Genomic DNA, 13,327 nt, shown 5'->3' with positions numbered 1-13,327 from the left:
TGATCTTTGTTAAATTGGCAATATTTTTTTCTTTCATAGTGGTTCACAAAACAAAGATGCATCTTGGAATTTTTTTTTAAATCTCATTATTTGATGAAATAAGAAATCAGCCTTGAAAATCGATACCACCATAAAAAAGAAATTAACAAACAAACCATGTCCCCCAAACCTGGTCATCTTACAGTGTTCTCTCAGTGCACTGTACTACTATCCATCCAGTTACATAAGCCAAAAAGCTAGCAGTGGCACCACCTTCCTCTCCCTCATTCCTCACATCCCGTCTATCACTCAGTTCAAACCTGGTAATCTAGCCTCCCTTTCTCCTTTGGCCACCGTTTACTCCCAACATTCAATAATTAACAGAACCTAGTGGTTCTTTCACCAAGAGCTATCAAATCCATTCTTTTCTCCCAGTCCCACTATAATACTAGATCTATCTAATTCCTCATTGCTTCATATCTGAACTCTTGTCATGGCTTCATTCATTTAAATATTTGTTTCAAATTCAACCAACACTGAGCACTTGTGTGTACAAGGAACTGATGATACAAGCAGTCCAGTTACCTGTCCCTCCCTTTCTTTTCTTTCCCCCAAAATTCAGAATTTTCTTCTTTTTATGCCTCAAGCTAGAATCACTTTCCTCCCAGTTTCCACCAAACCTAGTCACTACTTTAGCTCTAGATTTAATCTCATCTTCTTCATTAAATCTTTCCTAGTTAATTTCTCTTTTCAACTTTAACATTCTAAAACACATAAAAAATAATACAGCATATTGGTTGTACTTGCTGCTTCTTGAAGGCAAGGTTTACATCCCATACATTCTGCTATACTGTAAGCTTCCTAAGAGCAGGGACTTTTGTCTCTTTTTTTCACTGTTATATCTCCAGCAAGGGATAACATATATCACGTACCAAATAACAGCTACTTCAAAAAATACTTATTGAATTAATGTTCCCTATAGATTCCAGGGTAGAGAACACATCTTTGCAGCTGTGGTATAGTGGGAAGAGTCAAAATGAACTGGATGACTTAAACTGTTTGAGCTTCAGTTTCTTGATCTGCTAAATGTAAATAATGCTCACCATCTCACTGAGTTGTTATACTGATTAAACGCAATAAGGCTTTCACAGCATCTAGTACAGAGCTGAGGACAAGAGGATGCTCTCAATAAATATTCTGATGATTTTTCTTACAATAGTTAAGTAGCAAGACATATTCAATAAATGCTTACAAAATGAATAAAATCTCGGGAAAAATATAAAAAGTTTGTGTAGGGACGCCTGGGTGGCTCAGTTGGTTGGACGACTGCCTTCTGCTCAGGGCGTGATCCTGGAGTCCCGGGATCGAGTCCCGCATCAGGCTCCCAGCTCCATGGGGAGTCTGCTTCGCTCTCTGATCTTCTCCTCGCTCGTGCTCTCTCTCACTGTCTCTCTCTCTCAAATAAATAAATAAAATCTTTAAAAAATAAATAAATAAATAAATAAATAAAAAGTTTGTGTAATATCTAGCCTATCATTTATCCTGTCAAGAATTCTATGAGTGAATTAAATCTGAATTATATACTTAGCTCCAAATCATAAGCATGACTGAAACCATTTCTGACTAATTAGGAATAAGTCCAATTTGACAGGATACAGGTATTAATATTTATATTTTACTGGGGCACCTGGGTGGCTCAGTGGGTTAACCCCCTGCCTTCGACTCAGGTCATGGTCTCAGGGTCCTGGGATTGAGCCCCGCATCAGGCCCCCTGCTCGGTGGAAATCCTGCTTCCCCCTCTCTCTCTGCCTGCCTCTCTGCCTACTTGTGATCTCTCTCTGTCAAAAAATGAATAAAATCTTTTTTAAAAATTATATTTTATTGACATGTATAGATTATATTTGATGCTTATGGAAGAATGAAATTTTACTATTAGGATTTCCATAGAGCAATAATCAGAATAAAAGAGAAACTGCAAACTTATTTGAGTCACACAGTCCCCATAAAGCCAGGAAGTAAAAAAAATTCTGTCTACAAAATATTAGTGAATAGTAAACAATGTAGTTTACCAGATTTATCAAAATATATAACAATACACCATAGGGGCGCCTGGGTGGCTCAGTCAGTTAAGTGTCTCCCTTCCGCCCAGGTCGTGACCCAGTGGGTCCTGGGATTGATCACAATGCCTGCTTTTCCCTTCTCCCCTCTGCTTGTGCTCTCTCTCTTGCTATCTCTCTCTTTCTCTCCCTCTCAAATAAATAAAATCTTTTTAAAAAATACACAATTACAACAAATAAAATTTTCAACATATTTGCATTCCATTTTACAGAAAAAGAGCATTAGTTAAACGGTTTTCAAACTTTTTTATACTACATTATATAATTCCTTATATTGGCTACTTTTTAACCTTAAATCGTCCCCAAAATTTTACAGAGAATGAACTGATAAGTCATTATAGCATGAGATTATTGTACCAATTAGAAACTCCTCCTTGTTCAGGAAAGAAGCTTTATTAATTTTTAAATTGGAACATACATAGACTTTCCTTTCAAAGCTTTTCCAATCCCTCTGGGTACTCTCAATGACTCATAATCTAATTACAAATCACAAGCAAGCAATAAGGAAAGAGCATTCCCTTGCGTCTATCTGCTCTTGACTGACACAAAATCATTGCAAATTCCACAGGGGACCCATGATCCGACTACCAATAGAGTGGGGAATATCCCACTAAGTAACTCAGATACAAAGAACTGTAGGACAAGGTATTCTCCTCTAACTATAAGCTAGCAGCCAATCCCTTGTGGGAAAATAATCAACACAAAACAAAAATGCAAGCCAAAGAAATCTTAAATATAAACTCTCTAAGCAGAAGCATGCCGAGTTGACCATTGAAGTCTCTCAGATTCACCAGTCATCCTAAGAATGTATTCGAACTTCAACCTATAAAGCCCTTAGATGTGGATGGAGGTGGAAGCGTTGAGGATGAATGAGAACCCAGTAAAGTGAGTGAACGTTAGTGTCTGGACGGAAAGACATTAAGATACTCAGGCGACTGTGTTAAGGTCCGCAGCAGTAACAAAGGCCAAAAAGGAGGAAAGGTTTTAGGAATGAGAAGATTGACATCTTGAGAATCTAGTTTTTTTGTTTTGATTTTTTTTTTCCTTTTAAATGGGAAAAAGTTAAACGACTGCGAAAGCTTAGGGGACTAGAGGTCGTATCTCGAACACCAAGAAAAGCCACAAGGAGAGGGGAACAGATGTCCACAGGAAGGCTTACGGTTTGTTAGCCTTTGGAGCCAGGAAGAACGTAGGGTCAGAAGACAAATTACCCTAGAAGGTAGATGAGGGAGGTACCAAAATTCTCGAGAGAGAGCCGAAACGGTTGGCCACAGGATCTTCAGAGAGGGCAGGGTCCCCCCAAAATCCGGTCATTTGGGGACAAGAAACACTAAGTCCCAACCTTCTCCTGACTCCGCCAGGCTCAAAGCGCCCCTCACCGAAACAGAACTGGAAAGTGTAAAAAATGTGCAGGAGCCACCAACCCGGGAAGTGTTCCAGCTCTAGCAGAAGCCGCCCCAAAAGCAGCCGGTACACACGCAAACGCTCCGACCTCAGCGCCGCTGCCACAGGGACCCGAGCTCCCCGGCCACCGTAGTAAGAGGAAAGGCCTCCCCTTCGAACCGAGTAGGTCAGCCACTTCCGGGGCACGAAAGCCTTCTGATTTGTTGTAGCAATATCTGCAGCCCACGACCCATGCTCCACCTCATTCTTTTTCCCCACTCTTCGCCACCCCAGCCCTTCGGCCACCAATACGGCAAGCGCAGAGCCAAGGGAAAGCATCAATCTGTAACTGGTGACTCTGACGGACAATTCACATTATGCCTTCTTTGAGCTCCCACTGGACAAGTGGACTTCAACTCCCAGAGTGCTACGCAACACCATGCCCCCCCCCTCTTTTGCGCCGGAACTACAAGACCCAGTATGCACTGCGCCCCCTTCTCGCTCCTCTTGATCCCCACAGAGCAGAGAGGTGCTTTCAGAGGAGTCACTAAATTCCTTGGACTAATGTAGACCCACTTTGATAAAAATGCCGCTATTCCTTACTGTCTTCTTGTGAAGGTTCCCTAAGCCAAGCTGTAGTTGAGACTGTAGGTAAATACTTACAAAATATTAAGGAACGTGTGCACTTTTTATATTCCCGTTATTTTCAAGGATTGAAAACCAGGACAGTATAAAGGCTTTTTATGAAATGGAAGTTTTTATCCACATTCATAAGGGGTATAATAATAAATTATTGCAAAGTGTAATCCTAGATCGTTTTGCAGTCCTGAAAGATTGTGTTGGAGCAAGGACTATCAGACATGATCCTGAACTGCATAAGAAATTATAGTAAGAGCTGGAAGTGAAAAATTAATCTGTACTGTCGGACTCTGCACCCACATGGCAAAGGATATCGTTCAGAATGCCGAGTTGAAAGTTTAATATTAAACTTTAAAATGTTTTCCACTTCTTTAACATGCTAATAGTTTGGATTATTTTCATTATTCTTACAAAAACAGGTAATTGGAACTATTTATTTTCTATTATGTGGTAAGGCAACCAATAACCAATCACACAAAGAATATAGCAAGATCATAAATGTAACATTTATTAGAATGAACAAAACAAAATAACTTTTCTTGCCTCATTAAATAGCCTGTGATTCCATATTTTAAAATACAGAACTTTGTTTTGATTTCTTAGGACAGATACCATGAATCAAACAAGCTGTCTGGGTTCTTTTTTATTAGTTTCATTAAGATTTACATTACCAGGGCACCTGGGTGGCTCAGTCGTTAAGCATCTGCCTTCTGCTCAGGTCTTGATTCCAGGGTCCTGGAATGGAGCCCCACAGTGGGCTCCCTGCTCAGCTGGAAGCCTGTGTCTCCCTCACCCCTGGCTGTGTTCCCTCTGTAGCTATCTCTCTCTGTCAAATAAATAAATAAGATCTTTAATAAAAAATATTTATGTTACCAGAATTAATATATTTTATTTTTTATATTGTGCACTAGTAGCCCATGGAAAACAATGCTTGAATTCTTAAATTACATAGTAATTCTACAAAATAAAATTGAAATATACCATAAACATTGGTTTTCTATGGATTTACAGCTAAACAGATTTTAATTGGTTAGAAAAACGAAGTAGAATACTTTCCATTTTTACAACCTCACATAGAAGTCACAGAGGGAAACTGTATTCTGTAACACCGACAAAGCATCCACTACCATACAAACTGCTTTCCAACTACAGTGTGCTAAATTATGCAGCACTAGCGAGTAAATATTTAAAATCTATGATCACAGAAAACAAGCTGCTGCTTTCCATACTCATGCAGCAACAATATGAATACAGTGAGAGAAACCTTTCCATTGGAATGGTTAGAGGTAATGATAAACTATAATTAGATTATCTGTTATTCATAACTGTTTGCAGTAAATAAATACATAATTGCATCCACTTATTAAAGATGTTATTAAGGAAGCTTTTAAAATATGCTAAATAATTGATATACATATTCTAAAATAGTTTCAGTGATCAATTGTGTAAATGAAAGTGGAAGAGAGTTAAAAGAGTACATAATTTATGTAACAGACTTTTTAGGTTTTGAAAGGAGATTCTTGGCAGCTGCAATACTCCGCAATATTCTCTCCTCATTTTTAAGTGTGTCTTTGACTTTCCAATCCAGCCAACTGCCAAGCACAAGATAGTTAAAACTGGACAAGATACTCATTTTAGTTCAACACATACACAATTAGTGCTTCTAGGGACAAAGCACTTTGCTTAGGCACTACCATCTATTTCTGAAGCACAGATAGCTTTGATAGTTGGGAAAGATTTAAAAGGATGATGAAAAGAAGATAAGAGAGCTTTATTAGAATGGAAAACAGAAAGTAAAGTATATGTAACACCGCCTACTAACAATCATTTATGCATTTGGTTAATTGGATTTGGTTAATTGGAACCCTATACTAGCTAATATAACTTCTTTTTTTTTAAGATTTTATTTATCTACTTGACAGAGAGAGATCACAAGCAGGCAGAGAGGCAGGCAGAGAGAGGAGGAAGCAGGCTCCCTGCTGAGCAGAGAGCCTGATGCGGGACTCGATCCCAGGACCCTGAGATCATGACCTGAGCTGAAGGCAGCAGCTTAACCCACTGAGCCACCCAGGCGCCCCACTAATATAACTTCTAAGAGGAGAGAACCACATCTTAAATATGTGTGTCCCTCTCAGCTCTCACACAGCACTTTGCTCAGAGTAACTCCCTCTCCATAAGTGTTTGTGGGAGTTTAGAGTGATGTCTGAGGCCCTGAAACTCTCTTCTTATTCATACTATGTAGTTTTAACATAAGCTATTATATGTGTTTATTTATTTGACAGAGAGAGAGAGCACAAGCAGGGGGAGCAGCAGGCAGAGAGAGAGGGGAAAGCAGGCTCCCTGTTGAGCAAAAAGCTGGATGTGGGACTCAACCCCAGGACCCTGGAATCACGACCTGAGCCAAAAGCAGAATCTTAAGGACTGAGCCACTCAGGTGCCCCTATTTTAAGGAAATCTTAAAACCTTTCCTCCTTTCCACGGGACCTTATTTCTATCACTTCTCCTGCATATTCAATCTCTTTCTATTTCTCCCCTGCCCTCTGTATCTCAACCTAGCTACAGAATCCTCATAATTTTGAAAGCGAGTTCAGTGGATTCAGCTTCCCTCCTAAATGCAAATGATTCCCTCCTCCTTTTCATTACATAGCCACATTCAGCAAGTGCAGCAAGGTAAACCTTAGTCTTGAAATGCCGCACACGATCTAGTCACAACCTATGTCTACCAAATACCCAGCACTGTGCTAAATTTTGGAAATATGAAGAGACTTCAGATAAGAAAATTATGGTTCCACAATACTATGTAATAAACATTATGATAGAGGTATGGACAAGGTATTAAGAGAATAAGGCATGTCACTTATTCTCAAATTGAGAGACCTTAGAGCAGAAAGTCCTGAGATAACTTAAATGACAAAAATAATTAATCATCTGCAGAAGAGGGCAGCTGAACCAATGGAGAATAACTCATAAATTCATTACAGTTGGAACATGAGAGTGAAAGAGTAGTACGAGGGGCGCCTGGGTGGCTCAGTGGGTTAAGCTGCTGCCTTCGGCTCAGGTCATGATCTCAGGGTCCTGGGATCGAGTCCCGCATCGGGCTCCCTGCTCAGCAGGGAGCCTGCTTCCCTTCCTCTTTCTCTGCCTGCTTCTCTGCCTACTTGTGACCTCTCTCTGTCAAATAAATAAATAAAATCTTAAAAAAAAAAAAAGTGGTACGATACAAGGCTGGAAAGACAGACTGGGGCTATTTCCTGAAGGGGTCTTGTGTAATATGTTAAGAATCTTGGACTTTAACCTGGTTATATAGGGAACCATTTAGGGAATGGTATAATTTGATTGCATTTTAGCCTGCAGTGGTATGGAGAATGTCTTGGGCTGAAAAGAACAGTTAAGATACTGTTTTCAGGGGTGCCTGGGTGGCTCAGTGGGTTAAAGCCTCTGCCTTCAGCTCAGGTCATGATCCCAGAGTCCTGGGATCGAGTCCCACATTGGGCTCTCTGCTCGGCAGTGAGCCTGCTTCCTCCTCTCTCTCTGCCTACCTCTCTGCCTACTTGTGATCTTTGTCTGTCAAATAAATAATACAATTTTTTTAAAAAGATACTGTTTTCATAATTCACATTTAAAAATGGGAAATCTGAAGTAAATAGTGATTTTTTAAAAAGATTTTATTTCTAAGTAATCTCTATGCCCAATGTGGAGCTTGAACTCACAACCTTGAGATCAAGAGTTATTAGGATATTAGGATAATAGAATCAAAAGGGGGTATGAGGGGGTGAAGGAATCAAGAAAGACCCCCAGGTTTCTGCTTTTGCAATTTCCATATGTTGAGTTAGGAATGGTTGGGGCACCTGGCTGGTTCAGTGAGAAAAGCATGTGGTTCTTGATCTCAGAACTGTGAGTTTGAGCCCCACAATGGGTGTAGAAATTACTTGAAAATAAAATCTTAAAAAATAAGAAAGAAATGCTTTAGAGTTCCCAGATGGCTATATCCAGGAGACAGTTAGATATGAAGCTTAAGAGAAAGATTTGAGCTCAGTATATACTTCTGGAGTAATTGACTTCAGATGACAATTGAAAAAATCGTGGGCATGGATAAGATTTTTTTTTTCTTTGAAGATTTATTTATTTATTTATTTATTTGTTAGAAAGAAAGAAAGAGAGCTTGAGCACAAGCAGGGCAAACAGCAGGCAGAAAGGAAGAAGCAGGCTCCGCACTGAGCAAGGAGCCAATGCAGGATGTCATCCCAGGACCCTGGGATCATGACCTGAGCCAAAGGCAGATGCCCAGTCGACTGAGCCACCAGCCATCCCTGGGCATGGATAAGATTGTGAGCTACGTAAATAGGGATATAAGCTTATAATTCAGGAGTGAGGTAAGGGAGAGAATGGTATATACGAATGTCTTGAAATCCTTCAAGGAACAGATTTTTACATAAAAGCAGAGGATTTTCAGAATGAAGAGAGAGCTGAACTTGTCTCTGGACCTGGTGTGCATGAATAAATGAGAACAAAACGACAAAAACAATAAAAAAAGAAGTTCAAGAAAGTTGCAGAGAGACTAAATCCAGAGAAAAGTCAGCATTCATTAAGAACAGGAGGTGAGGGATGCCTGGGTGGCTCAGTTGGTTGAGCGGCTGCTTTTGGCTCAGGTATTGATCCCAGCGTCCTGGGAATGAGTCCCACATTGGGCTCTTTGCTTGGCAGGGAGAGCCTGCTTCTCCCTCTGCCTCTGCCTGCCACTCTGTCTGCTTGTGCTCACTCTTGCTCCTCTCTCTCTCTCTCTGACAAATAAATAAAGAAAATCTTAAAACAAAAACAAAAACAAAAAAAGAACAGGAGTTAAGGGGAGCGGCTCAGTTGAGTAAGCATCTGCTTTAGACTGATCCCAGGTTCCTGGGATAGAGCCCCAGTTGCCACAGACTCCCTGCTCAGCTGCTCAGCAAGGAGTCTTCTTCTCCCTCTCCCTCTGCTCCTCCCTTATCCCCCCACGGGCCCCCGCCCTCCATCCCTGCTCCTGCTCTCTTTCTCGAAAATAAATAAATAAAATCTTTAAAAAAAAAAAAAACAGGAAGTGAATTCCGTGACGAGAATCATGTTGTAGCTAATTAGAGCATGAGAGAAGAAATGGAAAGACTTCTAAGGGAGAAAAGTAGTAAGAGGATTGGGTCAGGGGAAAGCGAAGTATAGGTGAGAACAGAAAAAGAAAGATGATGACCAAGGATGACAGGAATATGAGGTATATTCACCAGCCTCGAAGTTTCAAAGCAGAAATTCGACATAAATCTGAGGTTGACCCTAATTGTGTGTAGCTTTCAGGACTCTTGGCCACAGAAAGTGCAACTGACTGGCTTACACTCACATCCTTGTTTTATGATGGAATCCACGTCCTCCTTACAGCCCAGAGCTTCTGGGCAGGGATATTCCTTCCCCAAACCCTACAAGGCATAAAGTATGATTTCCCTAAAGTTTAGACTCTAATCAAACATTGTGGCCCGTTTCTTTGGGTTTAGGCATGAACATGTGGCACAATTCCAGACAATGAGATGTGAGGGAAATTTTGCCAGGGAGCTTCTGGAAAAGGTTTTTGCTAACAAAAAGCAGTTCATGCTCTGCACACTAGTCATAGCAGCATTATTCACAGTAGCTAAAGCTGGAAGCAGCCCAAGTGTTCATCAACAGGTGAATGAATAGGCAAAATGTATATAGACGCACAATGTAATCTTATTCAGCCCTTTAAAAAGTAAGAAATTGTGATATATGAGACAACATGAATGAACCCTGAGGACTGAAATAATCCAGTCACAAAAAGACAAACACTGTGTGGTTTCACTTATGTGAGCTACCCAGAGTAGTCATATCCAGAAACAGAAGTAGAATGGTGGTTGCCAGGGGCAGGGGGAGCGGGGAATGAAGAGTTATTATTTAATGGTTATAGAGTTTCAGTTTTGTAAGATGAAATGAGTTCTAAAGATAGATGGTAGTGATGGCTGCACCACAGTGTGAATGTACTTAATACTACTGAACTGTATACTTAAAATGGTTAAAATAGTAAATTTTATGTTATGTATATTTTACTACAATAAAAAAATGGAGGGAAAAAAAGCATTGCATGTCAAGATTATTTAATGGCAAAAGAATAGTCTCTTCAACAAATAGTGGTGGGACAACTGGATTTCCATATGCAAAAGAATAAATCTGAATCCCTAATTATATGATATATCCATACCATATTTAAAAATAAACTCAAAATGGGTCAAAGATCTAAATAGAAAAGTTAAAATAATAAAACATACAGTAGAAAACATACAGGTTTATTTTTATAACCCGGATTTAGCCATAGCTTCTTAAATGTGACACCAAAGCACAAAGAAGAAAAGAAATAGATAAGTTGGACTTCATCAAACTTCACAAACTTTTATGCATCAGAGGACACCGTGAAAATAGTGAAAAGACAATCCACAGGATAGAAAAAATATTTGCAAGTCATATATCTGACAAAGGTTTAGTATCCAGAATATACAAAGAACTAACAGATCAGAAACAGACCACAACCCAATTAAAAGATGAGCAAAGGGGGCGCCTGGGAGGTTCAGTCGTTAAGCGTCTGCCTTCAGCTCAGGTCATGATCCCAGAGTCCTGGGATCCAGCCCTGCATTGAGCCCTACATCGGGTTCCCTGCTCAGCAGGAAGCCTGCTTCTCCCTCTCCCACTCCCCCTGCTTGTGTTCCCTCTCTCGCTGTGTCTCTTTCTGTCAAATAAATAAATAAAATCTTTTTTTTAATTTTTTTAAAAGATTTTATTTATTTATTTGACAGAGAGAGAGAGATCACAAGTAGGCAAAGAGGCAGGCAGAGAGAGAGGGAAATGTAGGCTCCCTGCTGAGCAGAGAGTCCGATGCGGGACTCGATCCCAGGACCCCGAGATCATGACCTGAGCCGAAGGCAGAGGCTCAATCCACTGAGCCACCCGGGCGCCCCAATAAATAAAATCTTAAAAACAAACACAAACAAACAAGCAAACACTTATGCTCTTCCTTCCACCAAACACTGCTCTCCAGGGAAGAACAGCAAGTTAAATACTGTTCATAAACATTACTTCTGTTAGTCTAAGTCTTAGTCTGACTCAATTTCAGGTTCTTCTGAATCTAAATATGTTTCTCTCTCTCTCTCTCTTGCTGTTGATAGAAAATTATTAACTATTTTGGGTTTTAGGAGACAGGAGAAAGGAGAAAGAGTCTGATACTGGCAACTTATCACTTGAACCAAAAGCCAGATCTCAAACTTTGAATTGGGGTAAGATTCAAATGTTTATCAACAGTTCATAACATGGAAATGTGTTTTATGTTTTAATGGCAAGTGAAAAAAGCTGAATAAAAAATTATGTGTGTAAAATAATCACAACTCTTTTAAACAAATGAAAAACTACACTTAGAAGAAAAGATATCAAGATATACAGATTAAAATATCAATAGCAGTTGCATTTAGATGATCAAATTTTGAATAATGTTTTCTTACAGCTTTCTACACTTTACAAATGATTTGCAACCTGTATTTTTTTTTAAGATTTATTTATTTATTTGGCAGAGATATAGCACAATTAAGCAGAGTGGCAGGCAGAGGGAGAGAGAGAAGCAGGCTCTCCGCTGAGCAGGGAGCCCAATGTGGGACTCGATCCTAGGACCCCGGAATCATGACCCAAGCCGAAAGCAACAGCCTAACCAACTGAGCCACCCAGGTGCCCCACAACCTGTATTTTATTTTATAAACATAAAGGTGTTACTCATTTAAGAATAATAATAAACTGGTATTAATATTAAACCTTGACATCACAAAAGCTGTAGTTTATGAAGTTATAAAAACCTTAGATTGATATATCTTAAAGTAAAAAGCAGCCAGAAGAGATCTCCTTTTGATATTTATTCTTTTCTACTTCTCCAGAGAAACACAAAAGCTGAAAAGGATCGTGTTTATTAAGTCCCAGTACTTAGTTTTGTTTATTAAGTTCGCAAATTTGTACCACTAAATGACAAATGCCATTTTCAAAATAAATTTACTCGAGTTTTGAAAATGTTTGGTCTTTGAGGCAAGGCTAAAAACTCAGTTGGCCAGGTGCCTATGTGAGCATGACATTGTCTTGCCCTAGAAAAGCTTGAAATCTTTTGAGGGAGACAAGAATATATACAATAAATTATAAAACAAGGCAGAATGTGAATAGGACTTAATAAAGACAAAGTCTTATTGTGGCATTGAATAAGAATAAATCCTCAAAATAAATTCCTTATCAGGGTAGAAGATAATTTGCACTGGGCTAAACATAGATATGCATGTGTGAATATACATATACATGCACTTTTGTATCTATGTGTATACATGCATGTACATGTTTATGTAAATATATATTCCTTTTAAAAAGATATTTTATTTATTTCTTTGACAAAGAGGGAGAGAGAGCACAAGCAGGAGGAAATGCAGAGCAAGAGAGAGAAGCAGACTCCCCACGGAGCAAGGAGCCAGATATGGGGCTCATGTCCAGGACCCTGGGATCATGATCTGAGCCAAAAGCAGACATTTAATCAACTGAGCCACCCAGGCACCCCTCTACATATATATTCTGATTTTTAAAATAACCTAGATCTTTGAAGAGCCTGTATGGCCAGGTCAGTTAATCATCGGACTCTTGGTTTGGGCTCAGGTCATGATCATGAGGTCATGATATTGAGCCCCTCATCGAGCTCTACACTCAGCATGGAGTCTGCTTGAGATTCTTTGCCTCTCCCTCTCCCTCTGCTTGTGTGCACAGATGTGTACTCTCTCTCCAAAATAGATAAATGAAATCTCAAATAAAATAATCTAAGTCTTTGATTAAAAAAATTCAAATACTGGAAATAAAGCTTTGCTTGACCTTCAAAAAAAAATTCAAATACTAAGGAAACATACTACAATGAAGATAGTGACCTCTAGGAATTTGATGTATAATCTTAGCTATTTATGAATATATTAACATAAAATATTATTACAAACATTTGGTAATATACTGAATAAGTATGGATTGCCTACATTGTGTTAGGCACTATTTTAGGGGCTTGGGTTATATCAGTGAACAAACACAATGGTTCTTCTTCTCAAGGAGCTTACATTTTAGTTGGTTAAGACAGAGCAAACAAAAAATAAAATAGGGACACCTGACTGGCTCAGTCAGAAGAACATGTA

The 13,327-nt window shown here is 39.3% G+C and overlaps 1 protein-coding gene across 1 annotated transcript in view; it reads right to left on the bottom strand.

Moving 5' to 3' along the window:
- The window catches only part of ATG4C (autophagy related 4C cysteine peptidase), an 81,481-nt gene extending 77,631 nt beyond the window's left edge, over window positions 1–3,850 (bottom strand). The window contains exon 1 of the mRNA XM_044238367.1: window positions 3,521–3,850. The gene's annotated coding sequence lies outside the window, so the exon portion shown is untranslated. The remainder of the gene's footprint in view (window positions 1–3,520) is intronic.
- Window positions 3,851–13,327: the final 9,477 nt, after the last annotated feature.

The sequence above is a fragment of the Neovison vison genome, chromosome 2 (assembly GCF_020171115.1).
Source record: "Neovison vison isolate M4711 chromosome 2, ASM_NN_V1, whole genome shotgun sequence".
Lineage (NCBI taxonomy): Eukaryota > Metazoa > Chordata > Mammalia > Carnivora > Mustelidae > Neogale > Neogale vison.
The sequence above is the reverse complement of the archived record's forward strand: the minus strand, read 5'-3'. Positions and strand labels throughout refer to the sequence as shown.